The sequence below is a fragment of the Nelumbo nucifera genome, chromosome 2, assembly GCF_055504915.1.
Source record: "Nelumbo nucifera cultivar China Antique chromosome 2, China Antique-T2T, whole genome shotgun sequence".
NCBI classification, from domain to species: domain Eukaryota; kingdom Viridiplantae; phylum Streptophyta; class Magnoliopsida; order Proteales; family Nelumbonaceae; genus Nelumbo; species Nelumbo nucifera.
Window position 1 is genome coordinate 60,608,912 of NC_142650.1, and position 9,320 is coordinate 60,618,231.

Sequence of the window (9,320 nt, forward strand, 5' to 3'; positions counted from 1 at the left end):
GAAATACAACAGGAGATAGCTTGCTGGGTTGCACCATTATGTCCATAACAATGAGGATAAAGCTTACATGCACTAGCATTGCCATTCTGTTTTCCTTGAATGTTGAAGTGCCCTATAGAGCATGTGAACAAAGCAAAAAAGGGACACTAAGAAGGGATGGAAACTACAGATAAGGTATCAAAAATCATGATGTCAACACTGCAATACTAGCATAAACACTTTTAGGAAAAGTACTTTTGGCTACTAGGTTCTAAAGATGATGATTGTGGCCTTTCTTCAGCATGATTCAGATGATTTTATGCATCATCAGTTATCGTAATGGTACCATTGGATGCCCTCCTTTGCACTATAATATAAACCATAAGTTGGGAAAAATGCACATAAGTAGAGTTATTGGCTACCTGGAGAGTTCATCTCAGGGAAAATAATTCACAAAAGAGCACATAATTATTGCACTTCTAACCATATCCAGTATTTGGCCCTTCCTTAGCATCTATGCTACCCATATATTTCTGGGAGGCAACTCATTTTTGCACTTTTCTACTTGAAATTGGACTGTCAGACACAAGCATGGTGTCTGTTCTTAAGTATCCAGGCAACATTGCCAATTTAGTTGAGTCACAACAGTATATAGATCTTAAGCCAATAAATTACATGATATATGACCTACCTATATTACATTAACCAAGCAACTAACACCTGTTCACTCAAGTATTTAATGATTAATTTGACAAACTAATTCAGAATCGAGCCTCTCGACTTGACATGATTTTATGTCTAGCACTCTAGGTATTACGAAAAGTTATCATCATTTATTCACTCCACTGAGGACAATACCTGTGATTTTGAATTTCTTCCTTAATGTCTCAGTTAATTGGGTAGTGCCATATAGGAACATGTCTAGATAAATAGTGGACAGAACCATCAGACCCTCAAAGTTCAGGCCAAGTTAACCATAGACTAAATCAAGTTCCACAGCCTGAAGTGAATAGGTGGACAAATAATACATTGAAGAATAATATAACATCATCAAGTAAGAAGACAATCTAAATCCACCGGAACTGGCAAAAATTCCTTCTATTACTCATGGGCACAAAAACATTCAGCCACTAAAATGTAAAAGGATTTTTTTCTGGTTTTGATATAGAGATGGCAATTTTGGACCTCCAAATTTTAGATATGCGGGGAACATCCTTAATTATGATCCAGAAGTGTTTCTTTTTTTCAAAGATAAAGGCACCCTAATGAGTTCACCTTATTATTAAACTTATGAGTACTAGTATCTTTTCTCTTTTCAAAGGGTATTTTTCCCTATCAGCACCATTATGGGCCTGCAAGAAGACAAAGAACTTCAAAATTCAAGTAGAGTAATTTGCTATAAATCTACAATTATAAGCTTAAAGAAACCTATTTGACCAAGCACTCACAAAGTCGAATTTGAATCCTGTAAGTTTAACTTATAACATTAGGTCAATCATGACACACCACATAAGCTTCTTACACATGGGGCCCATGTGTCAGGATGACATGGCTTGCACAGTATCCTTCAGTTCCCATAGAGAACTTGGACACCATAATGTCAACTTCTAACTGCACTATCATTACTGTTAGTATCATTTTCTGAAGATATCAAGACTGACACTTTGATTTATGCCAAAACCATGGGTATATACCAAAGACATAAAAAATGACACTCCAAAAAATGCGGTCTATATTTCATGAATTTGCACAGACGACACACCCACACTCCAGAGAAAAGGTGACAACCCTCAGATTTTCTAGTACAGATCTAACAATCAGGAAACTTTCTCGATGGGCCAAAAGGACTCATGCATGCATCTGTATATGTGGAAAAAATGGTTTTCTAATCAGGTAAATCAGGGAAGAGCTAGATGACCCATCTATTTGACCATGTATATTCTATGGCCCATCTAGATCATCCATCAGAAAGAGGAGCCTCTGGATCAGTTGTGTTATATTCACTCATGCACTATACATCAGCCCAGTATTTCAAATAGCCATCGAACTTTTCATTTTCTCAATTTATTTAAAAAGGAATGTCTTTACAGAAAGGTTTATTTTGCAGACTTGGCTAGGGTTTTTGCGCTGAAATTTAACTTGTCAATAAAAGGATGGAAAGAGGAATGCTTGGGTTTTTTCACATGGGAGGTTCTTGAGCCGTTTTAGACACACAGACACATGTATGTAATGGGTTAAAACATTTGTTCCTCACACCTGGTACATGGCTAAGAAAATGCAAATGATCAGACCCCAGAGGCTCAAACATTAGTTAATGCCTTTCTAAGAAGCACTTCTGTCTAGTGCATAAATTAGTGGTTAAAACAGATTCCACGAGTCAAATCCAACAATTCAATGGCCTTTTTATCTCATGCACTGAAGTATACTACCACTTCTACTGTTATTTAACACCTTAAAGCATGCCTATTCTTTTCCAATATGCAGATGACATCCCCCTTAGCTGAGACAAGCTGTTAGTTATATTGCATAAATGGATATCTTGGTTAACAGTTTTCTCTGAAGGAACTAGGCAAGCTTCAGTGATTTCTTAAATATAAAAGCTCACCAATGCTCATCTACTTTTGAAGTTGATAAAGTCCAATAACAGGCTTCAAACCTTGCAAAACTTTAATGTCTCTGCTTCTAACTCTCATGCATAATCGTGCCCTCTCAATGATTTAAGGATTATCAATGCATTTGAGCATCTTGGTTAACAGTTTGCTCTGAAGTAACTAGGCAAGCTTCAGTGATTTCTTAAGTATAAAAGATCACCAATGCTCATCTACTTTTGATGCTGATAAAGTCCAATAACAGGCTTCAAACCTTGCAAAACTTTAATGTCTCTGCTTCTAACTCTCATGCATAATCATGCCCCTTCCAATGACTTAAGGATTATCAGTACATTTGAGCATCTTGCATGCTCAACTAGACATTACCTATGTAGTGAACCAAGTTTCCATCTTATGACTATGTCCCATATTCAGGCTACCAAATGCATATGCCATCAAAAAGTGCAGTTAGTCTGCTTAGATCTTACTGCAATATAAATATCATATTCAGTTTTTTTTTTTTTGCAATTATTATTGGTTTAATTGTTAGATCAATATGATTCTACAACATGAATGTTCATAATCTCTGGCAAGAGCCCATATTAAAAAACAGCTTAACTGCAACATAGTGTCAAGCCTAACTGACAAAAAAAATGACAACAACAACAACAAACAGACAATAGGCATTCATAAGGATGGATACAAAGCACTAGTTGTTAAGCTGCTGTCACTTCTTTAGCTATCCTACGTTCTCATAGACATAGATGTTCTTTTCTCTTCATTTGTTTTGTATGTGAAAATAATTGTGTTACCCTCATGCCCATCAATCTGGAACTTAGTGAATGTGGAATTCCGTGCCTAGATGAGACATATCAAAATCATTTAATAAAAGCCCCTCAAGATGGAAATCAGAAACCCTTTTGTTGCGATATACCAAGAACTGCTGTGCCCACCATCAGTTGAAGTGGAGTAATAGAGCAATCATCAATACATGATTCTTTATTTATGTCGTTTCTTCATTTACATCTTTTAAGCATTTACATTTATGTCATGGATATAGAGTCAAGATCAAACACTGGTTTGATGTTTGAGTGTTCCAAATCTTGACTATTTCTCATTCTTGACTTGAGGCAGGGTGTTCAGATTTTTTGTTCAAAATTTTATATCTTTATTTACTTTATACTTTGCATTTGTTTCTTAATGGGTCCAGTTGGTTTCTACTGGGTTTACAGAGCTGAAACAAAAAAGCCAATATTAAGCAGACACCCGTACTAATACTATGATTTGGCTATCAAAAGAGACACTCAGAAATTCACGCTCGAATACTTCTGCGTGTTGGTCTGGATGTCTGGATTCTCAAATTTACAATTTCCATTAGAAAAACAGAAAAAAAAAAAAAATCAAACTTCGTTTCATTTTACACTCTGCAAAACCAGCCAAACATGCGAACTCTCAGCTTAACAGAAGATTCTTCTCATCGAAACACACATTAACACAAAATAACAAATCAATGCTCTGCAATCAAGCAGAGGCTTCAAACCCAGATGGGTTTCAAGCAATGAATAAGAAAGAGACACTACTAAAACCACAAGCCGGCTTCACACAAACACCTGCAGAGACAGTCCAATATAACCAGAAGAGAAAATTTAAAAAATAATAATAATAATAGAAAAGCGCAACAAAACAAAGAAGACAACGTTTAGCGGTGGAATGGAAGGATTACTGTTCACCTCTGATTTCAAGTTTGGCGCCGAGAAGATCCGAGAGGGCGAAGGCTAAACCTACTCCAGAATAAGGGGAAAAACTTTTAGGGCGTGTTTGGTTGCAGAAGAAGCACGAAGCGTCCGATTGTTCGTGCGGGCCGTGCCAGATAATAACACAGCGAGGACGGATTTGGAACGACAGCGTTGCCGCTTGGCTGTGACCTGCGAGATCTTTGGCCTTTGGGAATGGTGAACATGGGCCTCCTCATGCTAAAAGCCCATTTTGGGCCCATTATCAAATGGCCCTCGTAAGCTCGCAACTACCCACTTTTGGGCATGGATTAACCCATTAAGAGTAAATTTTTGATTTTTTTTTCAATTGTAAAATACTGAACTGAAAAGTTTGTTGTTGGAATAAGATTTTTAAGGGGGTTGGGGCTCCTTAGTGGCTGAAGTTGGGTTAAGAATGGCAAATACAGCAATGAGAAAGAAGATGAGTTCAATGAGAGATAAACCCTCTTTATAATTGAAAGTCGGAATTGGAAAGATAAACATAAATGGCAAAAGGTTGGAGAGAAAGGCGTTGGGATAGGTTTTTCTTTTTTGTTGTTTTTTTTAATTATTTTGATACAAATAATAAAATAATAGGTAATTCCTAAACGGCACAAAAATGTTAAGATGGAAGGAGCATTAGTCGGGACAAGTGTCACACAGCTATTCGGTGCTCACTCATAGTGCTTACCTAACGTGCCTACTACATCCGGACACAAGATAGCTTCTTAATTTACTGTATAGAATAGTTGATCGTGACACCATAACTATCTGTCCCCTTGTTCATGCTCTCCATGACCCAATCACTACTCGCTTTCACTCAGGCCCTTGCCGACTTCGACAATCTTTAATTAGTTGTTGCCTTTGAGGTCTCAACAATAAAATACAAAATAAGATTAACTAGACACAACTACATCATCTTTGTGCTCATTCCACAATCAACAAGGATGGGCACCTCTGCAACAAGCCATGGGGCAAGACCCAAACATAGAGCATGCGCAGTACCAAATATACGATAGTTTTCATTCCACAGTGGCTTGAAGTGGATGGTCAAGTAGATTTTCCCACCTCTATACATCTTATATATGTGTCTTTCCATCGAACTGGGGGAGCTCGATCTCCGACGCCGTGGAAGGGTAGGTAACGAGAATGTCGAGTTGAAGATCGAATTCGTATTTGAGGAGGTTATGGATGTACCAACACTTGCCAATCTACCTCGTCCCCTCAAGGTTTGCAACAAATATCCTAAACCAGTCATTGTTGTTGGATTTGTTCATCCCCGTATATGCTATCAACGCCTTGTACTCCTCCTTCAGCCTCTGCACACATGTTGCTCCATCCCTTAAACCCGTCTTCGTCATCAATAGAGGGATCTATGTCAGTGTCGATTTCGTGTTCAGATCCCAACCTTCCATCGCTAAAACCCTCTCTCCCACTCTCGCTTGCTCGGTTGCTTTCCCTTTGGTGGTCTCACTACCTAGCTTGACCATGGGCATCTGATATTCTTGCACCATGTGCTTAACTTCATCTAGGCAGCTTCCCTTGAAAGACTTGGCAACCATTTTCCAGTTCAATGGGTCTTGTTGGACACAGAAGCTTTTGATGGTGCCGTTGCTATCGCAATTCTCATGGGTGAATTCAATTTTCTCAGACAGAAAAGACTAAGTGATTCCAATGAGAAGAGTTGCTCCTGTTCAGCCTTTTTGTGAGAAATGCATATTAATTAAGTCGGAGGTGGTGGTGGGGAGGAGCAACAAAGTAGAAGTAGAGAGCTTATGAGATTTGATTTGAGTGAAGAAATCTTTCCTTTAGATAATAGCCTTTTCCATCTAGATTGAAATAGTTATGTTCCTCTTCAGACGGTGGAGTTCAAGGATTAGGAAAAGAGGATAAAGAGGTCAAGGGAGATTTTTTTTTATCGATTTTCAAATAGAGGTATCTTAGAGCATTAGATTGCTTTGAGCGTTACACTGCTCAAGAGAGCGTAATTAAGATTGCTTAGCGAGGAAGCTGCGACATACTTGATGGGAAATCTTGAATGAGACTGGGGATCCAAGAAGCAGACAGATTGGAAGGTTTCAGTGAGGAGGTGAGTATGGAGAGAAGCCTGAAAGCGCTACATAGAAAATGTAGGAAGTCGCTATATGGGAAGATCGTGGCGAACAAGCGAATGAATACTCATGGTGTTGTACAAAAAATAAGGAATTTTTGGATGAACAACCGTTATGAGGTGAAATGGTTAGAAGGAGAACTACTATGAATCAGCTTCCAGAAGGAAAAGAATATGAGAAGGTTCATGCTGCAGGAGCCATGGCTAATTGAAGGATGCCCCCTTCTGCTGAGAAAATGGTGTCTGAATGCCCCTTTGGACCAGCTTGAATTCACGGAGTTGTGCATCATTGTACGCATCCTAAAAGCTCCAGTAGATAAAAGATGTTGGCAATGGGGAGCAAAAATGGTGGTAGTCACAGGTGAACCAGTGAAGGAAGAGGATGTGGAAGAAAACAACAAAGAAAGCCACTGGTGATTGGAAATTTCGATGAGGACGATGAAGGAAGAAGGTGTGGTATAGGTTCCAGTATGAAAAACTATTGAAATATTGTTATAGGTGTGGGATTATCGGACACGAGGAGAGAGGTTGCCAAAGGATCTCTAACATGCAGATGTTGGAGGAATTAGCAAGCAAGATAGCAGAGTACAATCTGAATATAGAAGGGGGTTTGGCAAGCTATGGCCCTTCTCTTCACGCTTCACCAGTTTGGAAGGAGTTTAAGTTCATCAATCAAGTAGGGAATTTGGAGGAGAAAGGCAAGGCGATAGAGATGGATAGAGCTCTGCATGAAAGGGAGGAAAGGAACCCATAATTGGAACGAGGTGGGATAGGTTTTAATTTGGGTATCATAGTGGTTGGTGAGGTCTCTTGCAAGCACATTAAGAACCATGGTGAGAGATCAAACTTGAGTGGATCGTGTAAGAAGAGCCTCTTCCTGGAGGGGTTAAACACTAAGTCGGGGCGGTAGAGGGTTTCTTCACAGTTATCATATCGCTGGAGAAAGCTAGTAGACAACCGAAGTCGGAGAAGAAGCTAGAAGTTGTTGATGAAGGGACAACTGAATGAGGGGCGTGCTCGAGGGGAGGACTGCTTCAGATGGGGGCGCATCAATCACAGGGCACAAATGCATGGTCCCACAGTGAGAGAGAAGATAAAGCTGATGTGGAAGGACAGGTGGCAAGGTTGGTAAGATGTGGTATAGATGAAGGGGAAAGGGACTGTGAGTGTATTAGGGGGAAAGGAAAGAGTAAAGCCTTAAGGAATTTGATGGAGAATTTAGTGGACTATAAGCCGAGGAAAAGACGATGCGAAGGGGTCGTTATCCGGGAAATCGAGGGCTCGAATTCGAATTCGGATCCACAACCAGACCGAACATCAAAAAGGCTAAAATTAGTTAGAAAAAGAGAGTGGGGTAGTATGGGGTGGACTGGGAACCCCAACAGGACTCTGAAGACTGGGAGGAGGAGGAAGAGGATTGCGATATTGATAATTTGCTGGTGGATAATGTGAAGGACCAGGATTTATTCGGGGAAGCAAAAGGGAACAAGAAACTAGCAACTGTGGACATGGATTTGGATGCGATGAGTTGCGTTAGAAAAAGGTTCGGGAACTCCGACCAATGTTGCAAAGAGGTAAGTTGCTGCTCTCCATTTTTATGTATTAATGGTTTAAGTTTTGTCTCTTCTGTTATTGTAACTCGGGATAAGGGAAAACCTATTTTTGACATTCACCAGGCTTTTGTTAAAGGTAATTCTAAATTGGTGGTAAGTTGGGGAAGAAATAAAAGAGAGAATAAGTTGTTTACAAAAAGACTAAGTTTAAAAAAAAAAACCAAAAAGCTTGTTATGGTAAATTGGGAAGGGACTCTTTTTGGGAAAATATTTAGAAGGGTGGAGAAGGAGCCACCAAGAGGTTGGGAAAAGTGTTAGGAAGAAGATAAGTCCATCCAGATGGAATAGGGTTAGGAGGAGTTTAGTGTCAATTGCAGGGGGGCATAAAGTTGGTGGAAGGGGTTCTTAGTGTCACTAAGCCCTGTATTCCTATTTTTGGGCCTCTCTACTAGAATGAGTTTGAGTTTGTTTCAGTATGGTTCATTAAAAACAATAAGTGGGTTAGGGATGTTGTCCCGCAACAGTTTCTAGGTAAAAAATGAGGATTTTAAGTTGGTCCCCTGACAATTCATGCTTTGAGAGAGACTTGTAGTAGAGGTGGAGTTGATGTAATCTTCCTAATGGAAACCAAAATCTCATTTTTTAAATGTAAAAACTATTTCAAATGGGTTAAGGATTGGAATGGTTGGGGAGTAGACTCAGTAGGGCTTAGTGGTGGACTGACACTGTTTTGGAAAAAGGATGTGGATGGGAGGGTCATCTATGCTAATAAAAACATCATTCATGTTAAGTTTAATGATCAAAAGGGTTACTAGCATTGCTCGTTTATCTATGGGGAACCAAAGAAAGGCTTAAGAAGTGCATTTTTGTTTAAATGGAAGAGATTAGTTGGGTGGGTGCAGGGTCCTTGGGCCTGTTTAGGGGGCCTTAATTTTGTATTACATGGCTCAAAAAAGGAAGGAGATAGAGTTATTGAAATACAATAAGTTCTTAGAAGTTTGTGGCTTACAGGAGGTGCAGAGTGATGGCCCAACCTTTATTTAGTCAAATAAGAGGGATGGGGATAAGCTTATAAGAGCAAAATTAGATAGAGTGCTTTGTAACTCTTAGTGGCTTAATCAGTTTGAGAACTGTAGGGCCAGCACTTTAGTTTCATTAGGATCGGACCATCTTCCAATTCTGTTAGAAACAGTCCCAAGGAATCAAAAGAAGAGGGTGTTCAGATTTGAAGAAATGTGGATGGATCACGAGGAATTCCAAGGTTTGCTGGAAAGAGTTTGGGGAAAGAGGAGGATAGGTCCCAGTCAGCTCAAATTGGGAGGCAAATGCAGAAATC

At 39.5% G+C, this 9,320-nt stretch overlaps 1 protein-coding gene and 1 pseudogene across 10 annotated transcripts in view; both read right to left on the bottom strand.

The window, feature by feature from the left end:
- The window catches only part of LOC104612473 (uncharacterized), a 35,044-nt gene extending 30,593 nt beyond the window's left edge, over window positions 1-4,451 (bottom strand). For 8 of the 10 annotated variants that reach the window (XR_016082638.1, XR_016082637.1, XM_010279894.3 and 5 more), the window contains exon 1: window positions 4,298-4,451. The gene's annotated coding sequence lies outside the window, so the exon portion shown is untranslated. Of the gene's footprint in view, window positions 1-1,254; window positions 1,332-1,427; window positions 4,256-4,297 lie in introns of those variants that run through there. The other 2 variants (XM_010279892.3, XM_088898490.1) reach the window with 2 other exon arrangements.
- Window positions 4,452-5,217: 766 nt separating this feature from the next.
- On the bottom strand, window positions 5,218-5,736 carry LOC104612539 (ubiquitin-fold modifier-conjugating enzyme 1 pseudogene; annotated as a pseudogene).
- Between the last annotated feature and the right edge of the window lie 3,584 nt (window positions 5,737-9,320).